Raw genomic sequence first — 8,994 nt, 5'->3', positions numbered from 1 at the left:
CCAAAACCGGCCCGCAGTGCCGCGTTTCCCCACCCCCTTTTCGTTTCCCTTCCGCGCCACCCAGTGATGCACCACCACTCCGCAACCACCTCCGACGCCTCCCCAACCCATCCCCATCCACAGTGACCTTGAACCACCCCTTCTCCGCCCAGAATTGACCGGAAAATACCCCTCGAGCATCCCCTGCTTTCCCCTCCTCTGATTCGACCACCCTTTCCCCCTTCCCTCGTGTTCTGCCACCACGAACCACCACCTCCACCGCCTCCCAGGCGCGGTTCCGGTGCTGCCGCGCTGTCCAGAACCCGAGCCCAGCCCCACCTTCTCTCTCTCCTCTCCTTCCTCTGTTTCGAGCCTCCCTCCCCTGCTTCCTTCGTGCTCTTTCCCCTGCTTCCATGTTTCCTTTATTTCCCACACCCAAGCCCAAAGCAAATTGGCCCAAGTTTTTCCAAAGTGAGGTTTACTATTCATTTAAGCTCTAATTAATTGTTGTTATTTGCTCTTATATTAATTATAAGGATTTTAAATGATAAGTAAATATTTATATTTTGGCTGAAAATTGGATTTAAATAATAGTTTCGTTAATTTATGAAATTAAATAATATCTTCATGTAAATCGATTTATGAAAAAATATATATTTTTGATTAAAATGTCGATTAATAATATTTTCTTTAAGTTTATGAAATTATATTTTTTTTTTAATCAAAATTCATTATTTATAACATCACTACTTATAAAATTTATTATTTATATAATGTTGATTTTAGATTATTTATCGTTTTAGTTACTAATCCAATAATTCGATATTTTGAAAGAAGTTTGGATTCGGGGCTCAGGAAGGACGATCCATCAGACAGGAAGTATAAAAACAACGGTTGAGGTAACGGTTATTGCTAGTACCCGCAATCCATTCGAAATGTATTTATGAATGATGTTATGAACGATTGATGTTTTATAATGATGTTTTATGATTCGCGGGATTACAAGTATGATTTGATTGAATTATTTTACGATAATGCAGCTTTATGCAAATGATTGATTTAATGAATTAATATTCCTGAAAGAAATGATTTTATGAAATAACGAGATTGAACCACCCTGAATGATTAAGATTTTCCTGATTAATGTTCTATTAAAAGAAATGTAAACATGATAAATGAAAGTGTAAGAACTGGTCAAGTTCCCCTGATATGGAGCCCAGGCTCCCCCTGATAAGAAGCATTGGCTTCCCCTGATATGGAACCAAGGTTCCCCCTGATAAGAAGCACTGGCTTCCCCTGTTATGGAGCACTGGCTCCCCCAGATAAGAAGCACTGGCTTCCCTTGTTATGGAGCACTGGCTCCCCCTGTTATGAAACACTGGCTTCCCCTGTTCGTAGGAGACGTCCTACCATGTTTTCCTGTAAAGTCCTGACGACCAGAATAATACTGTTAAAAGGAAAAAGGTTAATGAAATGATGTTCCTGAAATGATATTCCTGAAATAATGTTCCTGAAATGATATTCCTGAAATGATGTTTCGAAATGATGATTTATTAAATGTTTTACTATATTCTATTCTCCCTGTTTATTAAATAAAATGAATTGAAATGATGTTACGATGCTAGGGTAACTCGTTACTGAGTCTTCGGCTCAGCATTTTGTTTTCTGTTTTAGGTACTGCTGGGGGACCACGGAAACGAGTAGTGGCGAGGATTTCACTATTACAAAGTTCACCTAAGTCAATGTTAAGTTGTAACAAGTATAAGTAAAGATTCTTGATTAAGTTACGTACTTTTATTAAGGAATAAAAAAGGATTATTATGTTAATTTTGGAGTTTAATAGCTTATGTTATGATAGTTGCCTTGAAATTTCCAAGAGGAAGTTACGGCAGGTAATGTCCCGACCGAATTAGGTTAATTCCGTTGCTAATTATGCTTTAATAATTGAATTAGAGGTAGGGGCGTTACACCTCCACTTGTGGAATCAAAATTAGATTTTTAAAACTCAAACCACAAACATATACTGATACTTAAAATATAGTTGAGGCTTGAGCAGGTACATATCGAATAACAAGGTCACCGTGAACATATTCAATATGCAGCGCATCCTGTACCGCACCTGCTATACATTAGTAGTAGGAGCTTGACTGGTTGCCAAAATAAGACCTAACTCTACAGCAAGGATTGAATATGCAATACCTGTATTGTATGAGAAAGTGATGCTTCAGTGAGTAATTTGGAAACTGCATCAGAAGAAATCAGATCCTGGATTTCATGCCTTCTGCTCCTAGAATAAATCAGATCCTGAAAACATTGACAACAAAAACAATACATAAGAAGTAGGAAACAAATACAATAAAATTCCAGATGTTTTCCACATATTGTAAAATAAAATCACAAAATAAACCTGATATCTTAGCAAACAAAGCATATTAAAAACATTTTCATCAAATTGTACCACAACATTTTCATCAAAAACATCAAATATCACATCAATAGCACATAAAAATGACAAAAAAAATTCAAAGAATACAAAAAAATACAAACAAAAAAATAAACCAAATCTGAAGGAGGAGAAAAGAACGAACCATCGCCATCTGTGTCGAATAAGATGCATTAATGCTTCCTTAACTCGGCGATCAGCTCTTGGCTGGGTTGTTCCTTTGAAAAATTAGGACAAAATATCAACCAAATTTCGAACAGAAATAGGGAAATACAACCAAAATTGGAAAAGAATTAGGAAAATACAACCGGAATTCGAAAAGAATTAGAAAAAAAAAGGAAAATTACCTGGAGCTGTAGACGAATTAGTTTTCTCTTAATACCTGAATTTGGGGAATTAAATCAATGACAAAAAGAACAGCCACAACCGAGTTAATATGCAATTATCATTCAAGTACCGAAAAGAATTAGGAAATTCGACCAAATTTTGAAAAGAATTGGGAACATTCAACCAAATTTCGAAAATAATTAGGAAAAGTTAACCAAAGTTTGAAAGGAATTAAAATAAAACAGAGGAAATTTACCTTGAACTTGTGATGAAACAGTTCCTGAAATGGGGTTTCGTGAAATCAGATGAGAAACCGATCAATATTTGCGCGAATTATTCACACCCTCTCCCAAGAATCCCACGCTTCACTTGAGGTTGGAGTTTTTTGTGTCACCTATAGAGGATGAAGAGAAAAATAATCTTCACCTAATTTTCATAATGCGGAAGATTGATGATGGAGGGAACTCAAAAAAATTTGCGAAATTTTTTGAGTTTTGAGCGAAAAGTTTAGACATAAATCTTGAGCGCAATTTCTGAAAAAATAGGCGGCATACGTGAACAATATCTAATTAGTTTTTCGTGTTGATTAATTTAAGGTTAATATAGCGATTATAAAAGTGCTATAATTGTCTACATGATTTAACACACATTATTGATTTATAACAGCGATTATATATTTGGTACTAAATATTCGCCACGAAAAGGTAAATTTCTTGTAGTGAAATAGGGAAGAGAGATAATTATAAAATCATAGTTGTAGTTGTAGATTTTAGATTGTTTCTTAATTTATTGATTAAAAAGAAGGGTAAAAATGGAGGAGGGATCAGGAAAGAAGAGGCAATAGCTATTTCAATGGAGGGAGGAAAATTACGGGTCTGATAAATAAGAGACCATAAATGAAGATGGAGAAGACTTAAATAAGGAGGAGAGAGAAAATTGTTAGTGGGGGTTTTATTTCAGTGGGGGTTCAAATGTTCATTCTTCAGCTTTAAGAGCATGCGTGAAACAATCTTGTTTAGTGTTGTTTGTTGTCGCACGCGCGAAACAAGAACCCCCGTCAGTTTGGTTTAATTGTATGGTCAAGATCCCTTCTCATTCTTCTCATTATAAGCATCTTCTCACTGGAGGGGGGCCCAGCAGGGATATAGTATATAGTATATATATATATATATATATATATATATATATATATATATATATATATATATATATATATATATATATATATATATAGTGAATGAAAAAGTAATGGCAACGATAAACTTGAGGCTACGGAAGATGTCGTTGCGTAAAATATATTTTTAGCAACAACAAAAGTCGTTGTAAAAGCCTTTGGCTACGGGCTTACGAGCAACGACCCTGCAACGACAAATGTCGTTGTAAAAGATAGTTTTAGAAACGACATAATATTTATTGCAACGACTTATGTCGTTGCTAAACGGGTTTTCTTGTAGTGACAATAACTTGACGCACAAGAAGCTTGGCTCCCAAGCTTGCTTAGCGTGCAAGCAACAGGTCGGCCAAAGGCCTTGCAGCGTGCGGCCCAAACCCACGTTGTTTGCGCAAGGCTTGTCGCCAAGCCACATCACGTGGCCCATGAGTTGGGCGCTGCTGCACTTGCTCGACCTAAGCGTGCTTGCTCTGTGCGGGCTTGCTTGGCGCTAGGCCTAGCGCTTGCGTTGGGCCTTGCGTCTCGCAAGCTCGTTCGTCGAGCATTTGCACGTCGCGCTTCCGATTCGTTTTCTGATTCCGGAATTTATTTCTATTCCGAACAATAATTACGTTTCCGTTAATATTTTCGATTCCAATAATATTTTCCAATTTCGACAATATTTTCGATTCCGGTAATATTTCTATTTCCGGCAATATTTCTTATTCCGTCAATATTTCTATTTCCGATAATATTTTTCGATACAAACCATATTTGCGTTTTCGGAAATATCTTCAATTTGGATAATATTTATATTCCCGTCATGAACCATATTTTCGTTTCCGACAATATCTTCATTTCCGGCAAATATTCCCTTTTGCCTTTTTGATGATTTTAGCTCCCACTGGAACCTAGATCCATCATTTCCGAATGACCATTAATAGAGTACTTAATGAATATTATATTCACTTAAATACGTGATCCGTTCACACACTATTTGTGTGACCATACGGGTTCAGTCAAGGGTAAGCTTTGGATTAATTCATTAATTCCACTTGAACTGAAGCGGCCTCTAGCTAGGCATTCAGATCACTTGATCTCACTGAATCATTATTTAGTTAATTAATACTGAACCTTATTTATTAGACTTAGCATTAAATGCATTAGATGCAAGCTTGGACCAAGGGAATTATTTCCTTCGCATTAATCATGAGAGAGTAATGTGCCGTGGACAAACATGTCATAATCAGATTGATAAAGTGAGTAGGAAAACCCAAAACAGTCATTGGTGCCTCAATGAAGGCCCATTCCACTGTGTCTTTGGCCTTCTTCGGGCCCAATTTCATCATGAAACATGGTTGAGAGTGTCCCCTACAATAATGTTTGATAATATCTTGACAAATCAAGACATTATGAAGAATTGACCTACTAGAAACAAAAGCACTCTGTGTGTGAGTAATGATATGATATCAGGAAGTACAAAGATTAACTTACCACACAAGAGCTTAGAGATGAACTTGTGGAGAACATAACAACAAGCAATTGGTCTGAAGTCTCCTATTGAAGCAGGCAATGTGACTTTAGGAACAAAAGTAATGGAGGTTACATTGACTTCCTTTAGAATTTTACCAGTTCTGAAAAAATCTGAAATGGCAGCATGAATATCTTTTCCTACAATTGACTAGGTAGCTTTCAAGAACTGGCTGTTAAAACCATCCAAACCAGGAGCTTTGTTATTAGGGGTGGAACTCAACACTCTCTTAATATCATCCTCACTGAAGGAACAATGAAGCAGCTGTCTGTGAGCATCAGTCATCCTATTCCCTTGGTCCAAGATGATAGGTGAAACAGATCTCATGTTAGCCATTACAGAACCAAATAGGGAGTCATAGAACTGAGTGAAGGCTTGTTGGACCTCATCAACAGTCTTCACCCAAACCCCTGCATTGTTTTGAATGGAATGGATCTGGTTATTCTTTCTTCTCTACTTAATGCTTTGATGAAAGACTGCTATTCTCATCACCCAATTCCAACCACTAAATTTTAGATGTCTGTTGTAGAAAAGATAGGTAAATTTCATGAGAATTTCTATAAGCAACACTTGCTTCTTTCTCAACAATGGCTAAGAAGTTATCACCAGGATGAATGTGCATCTCATGTTGAGCTGGGAGTAGCAATGTTCGAAGTAATTTATTCTAATAATTTACGAAATGCTCCCATATATTACACTAGTCTTATATGCACGCGATGCGTGCGTGCATATTAAAAAATTTAAAAGTATTTTGTTACAACTAACATATCCCATCACAAACTTGTGCAGTCTTAAACTCTCAGCCTCAATGGGGTCAAACCCTTCCTTGTTCAAAAGTTTCAACTCTTGTTTGACCAGTTTCAGTTTTTGAGTAACTCTGAACATATTGCAGCCAGAAATATGCTTGTCCTAGTTAGTCTCAACTAGTGGGATAAATATGAATAAACATAAATCATGCGGAAAAACCATAAAGCCAGGAAACATATTATTTACACATAATCATTTAGCATAATTCAGATGCATACACTTTGTAGCGTGCCCTCCCTAGCTGCGCCCGAACCGAACAAGAATAAGTCTTTAGGACTCCAAGTGTCGTCCCTCCGTAGATAGTCCACAGCACGTCTGGATCCGCCTTAAGCTTGACCAACTAGAATCGCCCTTCAGGTTACTAGGATTTTCTGCTATTTGGGTTGCAAGTGTTTGGCTGATTTTTGCTTGAAAATCTTACCTTTTGAATACTTCAAATCTCGATGTAAATATGTGACCCTAGGCACCTATTTATAGAGTTTATGGAAAGGAATTATAATCCTACTAGGATATGGATTTATTAATTAGAATCCTATTAGAACTCTAAATAATAAATTTAATCTTTTAGGATTAGGATTTAATCAATGCACGAATTCCGATAGGATTAGGATTCGTTACGAACACGAGCGTTGCACGACCACGAGGGAAGCACGCACCGCGCAGGCCTTGCGGCCCACACGCATGAGCGCTGCCTCGCAGCCCACGAGCACGCTCAGTGCGCGCGCCAGCAGCCTTGCTGGGCCTGGCCTTGCGCTGGGCCTGGCGAGGCTTGTGGCCTTCGTGTTGGGCGCTCGGCTTGCTGGGCGTGGGCCTGGCTTCGTGCTGGGCCTTCGTCTAGCAAGCCTCGTCCGATGCTAATTCGTACGATGCGCTTCCGATTAAAATCCCGGTTCCGGAATTCATTTCCGATACGAACAATATTTAATATTTTCGATTCCGGAATCAATTTCCGTTTCGAACAAATATTTAATATTTCCGTTTCCAGAATTATTTTCCGATTCCGATAATATTTCCGATTCTGACAATATTTCCGTTTCCGGCAATATTTCCGATTCCGGCAATATTTTCATTTCCAATAATATTTTCCGATACGTACCATGTTTCCGTTTCCGGCAACATCTACGACTTGGATAAAATTCATTTTTCCGATACGATCCATATTTCCGTTTCCGGAGTATTCATTTCTTGCTTGTGACGATCTCAGCTCCCACTGAAACCAAGATCCGTCGATTCCGAATATCCATAGATGGAGTATTTAATGCCATTAAATACTGTTAGGTTATGATACATATGACAATTCATAAATCATGCGGAAAAACCATAAAGCCAGGAAAGCATATTATTTACACATAATCATTTAGCATAGTTTAGATGCATACTCTTTGTTGCGTGCCCTCCCTAGCTGCGCCCGAACCGAACAAGAACAAGTCTTTAGGACTCCAAGTGTCGTCCCTCCGTAGATAGTCCACAGCACGTCCGGATCCGCCTTAAGCTTGACCAACTAGGATCGCCCTTAAGGTACTTAGAATTTTCGGCACTTATAGGCAATTGTATGACTGAATTTTTGCTCTCAAAAATCACTTTAAATACTTGAATTCTCGATATAAATTGTGAGCATTGATCACCTATTTATAGGGCATGGGTATCGGATATTAGAATCCTACTAGGAAACGATTTAGTGAATCTGAATTAATCTAAAATTCAATCACTTAATTTATCTAGTAGACTTAGGAATCAATCTTATACGAATCCTAACCGATCAAGGTTTCGTACGCAAGCACAAACACACACGCAGGCGCAGTAGCCCACGAGGGGCGCCTTGCGTGCGCGCGCTGAGCCCAGCCCAGCAAGTGCTCGCAGCCCACGAGGGGCGCGCGCCTGCTGGCCTTGCTCTCGCGTTTGGGCTTTGCTTGCTTTGGTCGCGCGCGGGCTTTGCTAGGCGTTGGGCCTAGCTTCGTGCTAGGCCTTGCGTCTAGCAAGCTCGTCCGATGTTTATTCGTACGATACGCTTCCGATTAAATTCCCGGTTCCGGAATTCATTTCCGGTACGAATAATATTTAATATTTCCGATTCCGGAATCAATTTCCGTTTCGAACAAATATTTAATATTTCCGTTTCCGGAATTATTTTCCGATTCCGATAATATTTCCGATTTCTGACAATATTTCCGTTTCCGGCAATATTTCCGATTCCGGCAATATTTCCATTTCCGATAATATTTTCCGATACGTACCATGTTTCCGTTTCCGGCAACATCTACGACTTGGATAATATTTATATTTCCGATACGATCCATATTTCCGTTTCCGGCAATATCATCGTTTCCGGAGTATTCATTTCTTGCCTGTGACGATCTCAGCTCCCACTGAAACCAAGATCCGTCGATTCCGAATATCCATAGATGGAGTATTTAATGCCATTAAATACTTGATCCGTTTACGTACTATTTGTGTGACCCTACGGGTTCAGTCAAGAGTAAGCTGTGGATTAATATAATTAATTCCACTTGAACTGAAGCGGCCTCTAGTCAGGCATTCAGCTCACTTGATCTCACTGAATTATTAACTTGTTAAATAATACTGAACCGCATTTATTAGACTTAACATTGAATGCATACTTGGACCAAGGGCATTATTTCCTTCAGTCTCCCACTTGTCCTTAGGGACAAGTGTGCATTTCCTAATTCCTTTGTCGCCCGATGCTTGCTCTTGAACATAAGGTAAGAGTTGTCATCCTTATTATGTCCAGAGGTGTTC

The 8,994-nt window shown here is 38.6% G+C and overlaps 1 long non-coding RNA gene across 1 annotated transcript; it reads right to left on the bottom strand.

Moving 5' to 3' along the window:
* Nucleotides 1-2,056: 2,056 nt before the first annotated feature.
* Nucleotides 2,057-3,636, bottom strand: LOC110775703 (uncharacterized). The gene is made up of 4 exons (XR_002529855.2): nucleotides 3,006-3,636; nucleotides 2,770-2,804; nucleotides 2,568-2,640; nucleotides 2,057-2,283 (listed from the first exon to the last, which is right to left on the bottom strand). It is a non-coding gene; the product is annotated as an uncharacterized lncRNA (long non-coding RNA).
* Nucleotides 3,637-8,994: the final 5,358 nt, after the last annotated feature.

Source organism: Spinacia oleracea, chromosome 2 (genome assembly GCF_020520425.1).
Source record: "Spinacia oleracea cultivar Varoflay chromosome 2, BTI_SOV_V1, whole genome shotgun sequence".
In the NCBI taxonomy this organism is placed as follows: domain Eukaryota; kingdom Viridiplantae; phylum Streptophyta; class Magnoliopsida; order Caryophyllales; family Amaranthaceae; genus Spinacia; species Spinacia oleracea.
This window is presented reverse-complemented; position numbering and strand designations above follow the sequence as displayed.